The sequence below is a fragment of the Palaemon carinicauda genome, chromosome 22, assembly GCF_036898095.1.
Source record: "Palaemon carinicauda isolate YSFRI2023 chromosome 22, ASM3689809v2, whole genome shotgun sequence".
NCBI lineage: Eukaryota > Metazoa > Arthropoda > Malacostraca > Decapoda > Palaemonidae > Palaemon > Palaemon carinicauda.
Window position 1 is genome coordinate 102,190,766 of NC_090746.1, and position 8,391 is coordinate 102,199,156.

The 8,391-nt window shown below is 52.9% G+C and overlaps 1 long non-coding RNA gene across 2 annotated transcripts in view; it reads right to left on the reverse strand.

Moving 5' to 3' along the window:
• The window catches only part of LOC137616670 (uncharacterized), a 66,893-nt gene extending 59,517 nt beyond the window's left edge, over positions 1–7,376 (reverse strand). For both annotated transcript variants that reach the window (XR_011039468.1, XR_011039467.1), the window contains exon 1: positions 7,292–7,376. This is a non-coding gene — a long non-coding RNA (uncharacterized lncRNA). The remainder of the gene's footprint in view (positions 1–7,291) is intronic.
• Between the last annotated feature and the right edge of the window lie 1,015 nt (positions 7,377–8,391).

Consider the following 8,391-nt stretch of genomic DNA (forward strand, 5'->3'; position numbering starts at 1 on the left):
GTGCGATGGCGAGCAGCATGCGTCAGCGGGCAATCGTTCAGGGTGGTGCGATGGCGAGCAGCATGCGTCAGCGGGCAATCGTTCAGGGTGGTGCGATGGCGAGCAGCATGCGTCAGCGGGCAATCGTTCAGGGTGGTGCGATGGCGAGCAGCATGCGTCAGCGGGCAATCGTTCAGGGTGGTGCGATGGCGAGCAGCATGCGTCAGCGGGCAATCGTTCAGGGTGGTGCGATGGCGAGCAGCATGCGTCAGCGGGCAATCGTTCAGGGTGGTGCGATGGCGAGCAGCATGCGTCAGCGGGCAATCGTTCAGGGTGGTGCGATGGCGAGCAGCATGCGTCAGCGGGCAATCGTTCAGGGTGGTGCGATGGCGAGCAGCATGCGTCAGCGGGCAATCGTTCAGGGTGGTGCGATGGCGAGCAGCATGCGTCAGCGGGCAATCGTTCAGGGTGGTGCGATGGCGAGCAGCATGCGTCAGCGGGCAATCGTTCAGGGTGGTGCGATGGCGAGCAGCATGCGTCAGCGGGCAATCGTTCAGGGTGGTGCGATGGCGAGCAGCATGCGTCAGCGGGCAATCGTTCAGGGTGGTGCGATGGCGAGCAGCATGCGTCAGCGGGCAATCGTTCAGGGTGGTGCGATGGCGAGCAGCATGCGTCAGCGGGCAATCGTTCAGGGTGGTGCGATGGCGAGCAGCATGCGTCAGCGGGCAATCGTTCAGGGTGGTGCGATGGCGAGCAGCATGCGTCAGCGGGCAATCGTTCAGGGTGGTGCGATGGCGAGCAGCATGCGTCAGCGGGCAATCGTTCAGGGTGGTGCGATGGCGAGCAGCATGCGTCAGCGGGCAATCGTTCAGGGTGGTGCGATGGCGAGCAGCATGCGTCAGCGGGCAATCGTTCAGGGTGGTGCGATGGCGAGCAGCATGCGTCAGCGGGCAATCGTTCAGGGTGGTGCGATGGCGAGCAGCATGCGTCAGCGGGCAATCGTTCAGGGTGGTGCGATGGCGAGCAGCATGCGTCAGCGGGCAATCGTTCAGGGTGGTGCGATGGCGAGCAGCATGCGTCAGCGGGCAATCGTTCAGGGTGGTGCGATGGCGAGCAGCATGCGTCAGCGGGCAATCGTTCAGGGTGGTGCGATGGCGAGCAGCATGCGTCAGCGGGCAATCGTTCAGGGTGGTGCGATGGCGAGCAGCATGCGTCAGCGGGCAATCGTTCAGGGTGGTGCGATGGCGAGCAGCATGCGTCAGCGGGCAATCGTTCAGGGTGGTGCGATGGCGAGCAGCATGCGTCAGCGGGCAATCGTTCAGGGTGGTGCGATGGCGAGCAGCATGCGTCAGCGGGCAATCGTTCAGGGTGGTGCGATGGCGAGCAGCATGCGTCAGCGGGCAATCGTTCAGGGTGGTGCGATGGCGAGCAGCATGCGTCAGCGGGCAATCGTTCAGGGTGGTGCGATGGCGAGCAGCATGCGTCAGCGGGCAATCGTTCAGGGTGGTGCGATGGCGAGCAGCATGCGTCAGCGGGCAATCGTTCAGGGTGGTGCGATGGCGAGCAGCATGCGTCAGCGGGCAATCGTTCAGGGTGGTGCGATGGCGAGCAGCATGCGTCAGCGGGCAATCGTTCAGGGTGGTGCGATGGCGAGCAGCATGCGTCAGCGGGCAATCGTTCAGGGTGGTGCGATGGCGAGCAGCATGCGTCAGCGGGCAATCGTTCAGGGTGGTGCGATGGCGAGCAGCATGCGTCAGCGGGCAATCGTTCAGGGTGGTGCGATGGCGAGCAGCATGCGTCAGCGGGCAATCGTTCAGGGTGGTGCGATGGCGAGCAGCATGCGTCAGCGGGCAATCGTTCAGGGTGGTGCGATGGCGAGCAGCATGCGTCAGCGGGCAATCGTTCAGGGTGGTGCGATGGCGAGCAGCATGCGTCAGCGGGCAATCGTTCAGGGTGGTGCGATGGCGAGCAGCATGCGTCAGCGGGCAATCGTTCAGGGTGGTGCGATGGCGAGCAGCATGCGTCAGCGGGCAATCGTTCAGGGTGGTGCGATGGCGAGCAGCATGCGTCAGCGGGCAATCGTTCAGGGTGGTGCGATGGCGAGCAGCATGCGTCAGCGGGCAATCGTTCAGGGTGGTGCGATGGCGAGCAGCATGCGTCAGCGGGCAATCGTTCAGGGTGGTGCGATGGCGAGCAGCATGCGTCAGCGGGCAATCGTTCAGGGTGGTGCGATGGCGAGCAGCATGCGTCAGCGGGCAATCGTTCAGGGTGGTGCGATGGCGAGCAGCATGCGTCAGCGGGCAATCGTTCAGGGTGGTGCGATGGCGAGCAGCATGCGTCAGCGGGCAATCGTTCAGGGTGGTGCGATGGCGAGCAGCATGCGTCAGCGGGCAATCGTTCAGGGTGGTGCGATGGCGAGCAGCATGCGTCAGCGGGCAATCGTTCAGGGTGGTGCGATGGCGAGCAGCATGCGTCAGCGGGCAATCGTTCAGGGTGGTGCGATGGCGAGCAGCATGCGTCAGCGGGCAATCGTTCAGGGTGGTGCGATGGCGAGCAGCATGCGTCAGCGGGCAATCGTTCAGGGTGGTGCGATGGCGAGCAGCATGCGTCAGCGGGCAATCGTTCAGGGTTGTGCGATGGCGAGCAGCATCCGCAGTTGAGGGTCGCGCGATGGCGATCAGCATCCGCAGTTGAGGGTCGCGCGATGGCGATCAGCATCCGCAGTTGAGGGTCGCGCGATGGCGATCAGCATCCGCAGTTGAGGGTCGCGCGATGGCGATCAGCATCCGCAGTTGAGGGTCGCGCGATGGCGATCAGCATCCGCAGTTGAGGGTCGCGCGATGGCGATCAGCATCCGCAGTTGAGGGTCGCGCGATGGCGATCAGCATCCGCAGTTGAGGGTCGCGCGATGGCGATCAGCATCCGCAGTTGAGGGTCGCGCGATGGCGATCAGCATCCGCAGTTGAGGGTCGCGCGATGGCGATCAGCATCCGCAGTTGAGGGTCGCGCGATGGCGATCAGCATCCGCAGTTGAGGGTCGCGCGATGGCGATCAGCATCCGCAGTTGAGGGTCGCGCGATGGCGATCAGCATCCGCAGTTGAGGGTCGCGCGATGGCGATCAGCATCCGCAGTTGAGGGTCGCGCGATGGCGATCAGCATCCGCAGTTGAGGGTCGCGCGATGGCGATCAGCATCCGCAGTTGAGGGTCGCGCGATGGCGATCAGCATCCGCAGTTGAGGGTCGCGCGATGGCGATCAGCATCCGCAGTTGAGGGTCGCGCGATGGCGATCAGCATCCGCAGTTGAGGGTCGCGCGATGGCGATCAGCATCCGCAGTTGAGGGTCGCGCGATGGCGATCAGCATCCGCAGTTGAGGGTCGCGCGATGGCGATCAGCATCCGCAGTTGAGGGTCGCGCGATGGCGATCAGCATCCGCAGTTGAGGGTCGCGCGATGGCGATCAGCATCCGCAGTTGAGGGTCGCGCGATGGCGATCAGCATCCGCAGTTGAGGGTCGCGCGATGGCGATCAGCATCCGCAGTTGAGGGTCGCGCGATGGCGATCAGCATCCGCAGTTGAGGGTCGCGCGATGGCGATCAGCATCCGCAGTTGAGGGTCGCGCGATGGCGATCAGCATCCGCAGTTGAGGGTCGCGCGATGGCGATCAGCATCCGCAGTTGAGGGTCGCGCGATGGCGATCAGCATCCGCAGTTGAGGGTCGCGCGATGGCGATCAGCATCCGCAGTTGAGGGTCGCGCGATGGCGATCAGCATCCGCAGTTGAGGGTCGCGCGATGGCGATCAGCATCCGCAGTTGAGGGTCGCGCGATGGCGATCAGCATCCGCAGTTGAGCTAGTAGCTGGCGAACCATGTTCCTTCAGAAGTGTTGGAGAACGTTGGCGTGCCAGCTGTAACACACGTGGGCGATCCGGAGATCGCTGGCGAGCTGATGATCGCTGACGAGCTGACGATCGCTGGCGAGCTGATGATAGCTGACGAGCTGATGATCGCTGACGAGCTGATGATCGCTGACGAGCAGAAGGCTACGCGTGGAAGCCTGCGCAAAGAAGAAGAGTCCTTGACCCCGACCTGAACCGAAGTTCTAGATCGCGAGGGCGAACGTGGGCGCACAGGGCACGTAACAGGAACCGCAGGGAAGATCATCTTGAAAGCGCTGACGAACAGAAGGGCGCGCAGGGAAACCCTGACACGCAAGGGAAGAACCCCCGTGGGGGCAACCCTTTGCCCCGAAGAGATCGTTGTCCGCCGGGAGACTGATGTCCGTCGGAAGACCGCTGTCCGTCGGGAAGACCGTTGTCCGTCGGGAAGACCGTTGCCCGTCGGAAGACGAGATTAGACTGCTGTCCATCTGCACCAAGACGGAAGATCGAGAAAAAGAAGTTGTAGGCTGCAAACGGAGATTCAAAAAGGCGCCTCAAGCACCCTTAAAGGGAGATGAGAGGCCCTTACGACGAGGCCTTACGGCGAGGGAGGCCAACAGCAACAGCAACAGAAGAAACCTCCGAAGAGGAGTCTCTATGAGTGTACTCTCTCGCGAACGAAAGAGAAACACTTCGTGGAAGAGACTGGTCAGCCAGTGACCTAAAAGGGGCAATCCTCCGAAGAGGAGCTCCTGCAGTTGCCCAGCCCCTTGAGCGAAACTGCAGGTGCGACCGCTCAGCACCAAGAGCATAGTCGCACGAAAAAAAGGCAAGAGAAGAACCCCCCAAAAGAGGAAAAGCTCAAGCCTGGACAGGAAAAAACTTCCCTCGGAAGGAAAGTTATCCGCCCAAGGAGGCAAGCCTCCTGACTGTTCTAAAATGAACTGGAGAGCTGTCCGTCGACACGGGAGTACTACCAGTAGAAGGAGACACGCCCCTGACGACAATACAAGGGGGGAGGCAGCAACAGCCGAATCCCCAGGACTCAACCAGACAGCTCACACCGTTGCTATATTACAGAAACGAACTAGATCGGTAACTGTAAAAAAATAAAACAAATAATATTAGTACACATTCATTCCCCCGGGAAGGCTCCGAAGAGGAATCCCGAGGAAAAGGAACAAGAATTACACAACAGGCACGTGCCCTCACAACCACTTACACTCGCGGAAGGAGAGCTGTAACCAAAACAGAATTATAACAATTATAATTATGTAACTATGTAATTATGTAATTTAAAAATGAATGAACACTAAGGAAAAAAACGAAAACCCCGAAAGGAATCGTTCTACAAGCTGAAAAATTAACAACTACAATTAGATTCATAAACTAATTGAGACAAAATGTACGGCGTAGCAACCCCACCCACACGGGAAGGAAGCTACAAGGGCGTAGTAAAACATAGTAAAAGGGTGAACGACCTCAAGAGAGAGAGAGAGAGAAAGACCGAAGTCAAACTCGATCGCAACCCATAAAATTAGGCCGTGGTGGCCTAACTGCCGAGGCCTCCACGTAGATATCGTACACTACACACACACATCTGAAAAGGAAACTTACTTATTTCTATACTCAAATATATATACAAACATGAAAACATGTTTACATATATATTGAGTAAAAGAAAAGTAAGCGATTAAGTAAAGACAAAACAGACAATGGCTGCCAAGCGAGGACCAAGACAGAGACGTCTGTCACAGTCCGAGCCAAAAGTGAAAGTGAGTATTCACCTGTGTGTGAGGGGGAGGAGGGGTAGCTAGCTACCACTCCCCTACCCCCCCGCTAACTAGCGCGGGGGTAATACACCCTCGTTAAATTCTAATGGCTCGCCATTTCAGCTACGCTAAAAGTAATAACCCTTTGTAAATAGCGTGGTTTGTATTTCGGTTACGGAACAAATATATTTGTTGCATCAGAAATAGTGTAGTTCCAACGAATTTATCGTTTACTTTGACCGCAAACCATCCGATTTGGAGATTTACTAAGTTGTTCTAGAATGCAGAAAGACCCTACTTCATCCCAACAATTATGGGGGACACCAGGTGGGAACCGGGGTTTTGGGTGGGGGGGGGGCGTCAAATGATATTTGCAATAAATGAATACTTATCCTTCCACCACCCCTCCCCCTATACCCCTATCTAGCCCTACCGGGGGGGGGGGGGGGGAAGGGGCTCCGCCCCCTTGAAGGCCACAGTGATTTTCAGGCACTACTGAACCTAATAAACCCACCTAACCTAGCCTAGGGGCTCTGTACCCCTACCTAGGGGCCCTGTACCCCTACCTAGGCCTACCGGGGGGCTCCGCTCCCCCTGCGACCCCCCCTTAAGGCCACAGTGAATTTTGGGACACTACCGAACCTAATACAACCACCTAACCTAGGGCCCTGTACCCCTACCTAGGCCTACCCCTGCGAGGCCACCCCCCTTACAGCCACTACCTAACACATCCATCAAACCAAATCCAAAGGGATGGTACTGCTGCATACATCGTTATACTATCACCATTATAATATACTCTATAAATTAATGAAGCTTACCTTAAACTGTTGGTTCATCAAGATGTGTTGCTGCTTTGAGGAAAACGTGAAGCCGTTGGGAAGGTTCCTTGACATGCAGGCCAATTTTGATTTTGTAAAATTAAATTGTCTCTCTGGCACAAATGCACTAGTTTTTCAACAAATTCATTGTAAGTTACGAAACAGTCAGGACAAGAAAATGGAATTTCAACTTCTTGTGCAACATGAGATGACGCCCTTTCTATGGTCTCCATGTCTAAAAACGAAATGAAATGCCTGGGAAGATATTGTATTGTGGCGCTGTTGTATTGTCGCGCTGTGATTGGCCAAACATGTATGACGTCATAGTGGACAGGCGCTCTGATTGGCCAAACGTTTAAGACTTCATAGTGGACTGGTTTGTCAGCGGATTATAGTGGTTACAGGGCTCATTTAAGCAAATACAAGACAGTCAACAATAACAACAGACTTGGAAAATATCTGGGAGGAAGACATGAGTAGCGTGAGTTTGATCGTCGATATATAAAGAACTGGGCATTTGCGACAGATAATATTTTACAGAAATACTACAAAAGACTTGCTTTACTCGGGAAATATATTATTATAATAGATTTCCCATAATGGATGAAACTGTAAATTTTCCCATAAGAGATACAGTATGTATAGCCTGTAAAAAATAATTCCCTTTAAGACACTTTATACCAGATGCTGTATAATCGTAAAAAAAAAAAAAAAAATCTTAGATATTACACGAGCAGAAACAAAAAATCTGTCAATTCACAAAATTCACCATAAGAAAACTCGGTTTAAAACAAATAATTTTTTTTAACGAGTTTGTTAAAATAACAAATGCTTCCTACCTTCGCAAGTGCTCTTCAGCAACAACCCACATTACCAAGTTGACACAATGAAATCACAAACCAAACTGAGGAAAGAATGTTCAAGACTAGAATACAAGTTCCACCAGGTCCGAAACAGCCAATCAGATCTAACAACGTTAAGGATAGTGGATTGTAATTGGCTAACGTAAAGCAATGGTACCTCATGGAGTATAACTACACTGACAACAGTTTTTGCCAATGGACCAGTAACAAAGTGGCATTTAGATAGTTTTATTGTTGTATGAATTTATTCAGACATATCATGTCTACATTACTATATAGAAAAGTATAAATCAACTGAGAGAGAGAGAGAGAGAGAGAGAGAGAGAGAGAGAGAGAGAGAGAGATTTTCAATGCATATTTTCGAGTATCAATTATACCAAATCTTAAGATTATTTAGTAACTTATTGTAGGAACGACAATTTACGGACAACTGATTTACCGAGAATAAAACATTATATGATGCAAATGAAAGTTATCCATAACAAAAATGAATATAGACAAGTCTCTAGGAGATCCATTTAAAATAGCTCTCCTTACGATATTCAAATATCAAAATAAATTATGATAAAACAACAAATAAATAGTATATTTATACAGTATATACACACACACACATATATATATATATATATATATATATATATATATATATATATATATATATATATATATATATATGTGTGTGTGTGTGTGTGTGTGTTCACAAGTATATCATAATATTTAGGCTCCAATGACAGAATGGGTCTCTCGAGATTGCAAACGAAGCAGAAGAAGGAAGAGAAAACGATGGACTGATGAACATAAAAAAAAAAAAGTGGGAATGGATTGGCATAGAAAGACAAGGCAGGAGTGGAAGGACACACGTCTGAGGCCTTTGTCAATTGTCACATCTACTTAACAGAAACACTTAGAAACAAGAAGGCCTTTCAGATGGCTATAGTGGGAGCTTGTTACATTATAGTCCTCAGGCCGTATATTTGATATCTCTAGAACCTACAGTCAAGATACACCTTAGTTCCAATTACTTGAAACCACCTGTAACTATATTGTGTCTACGCGATTTGTTGGCTGCACAG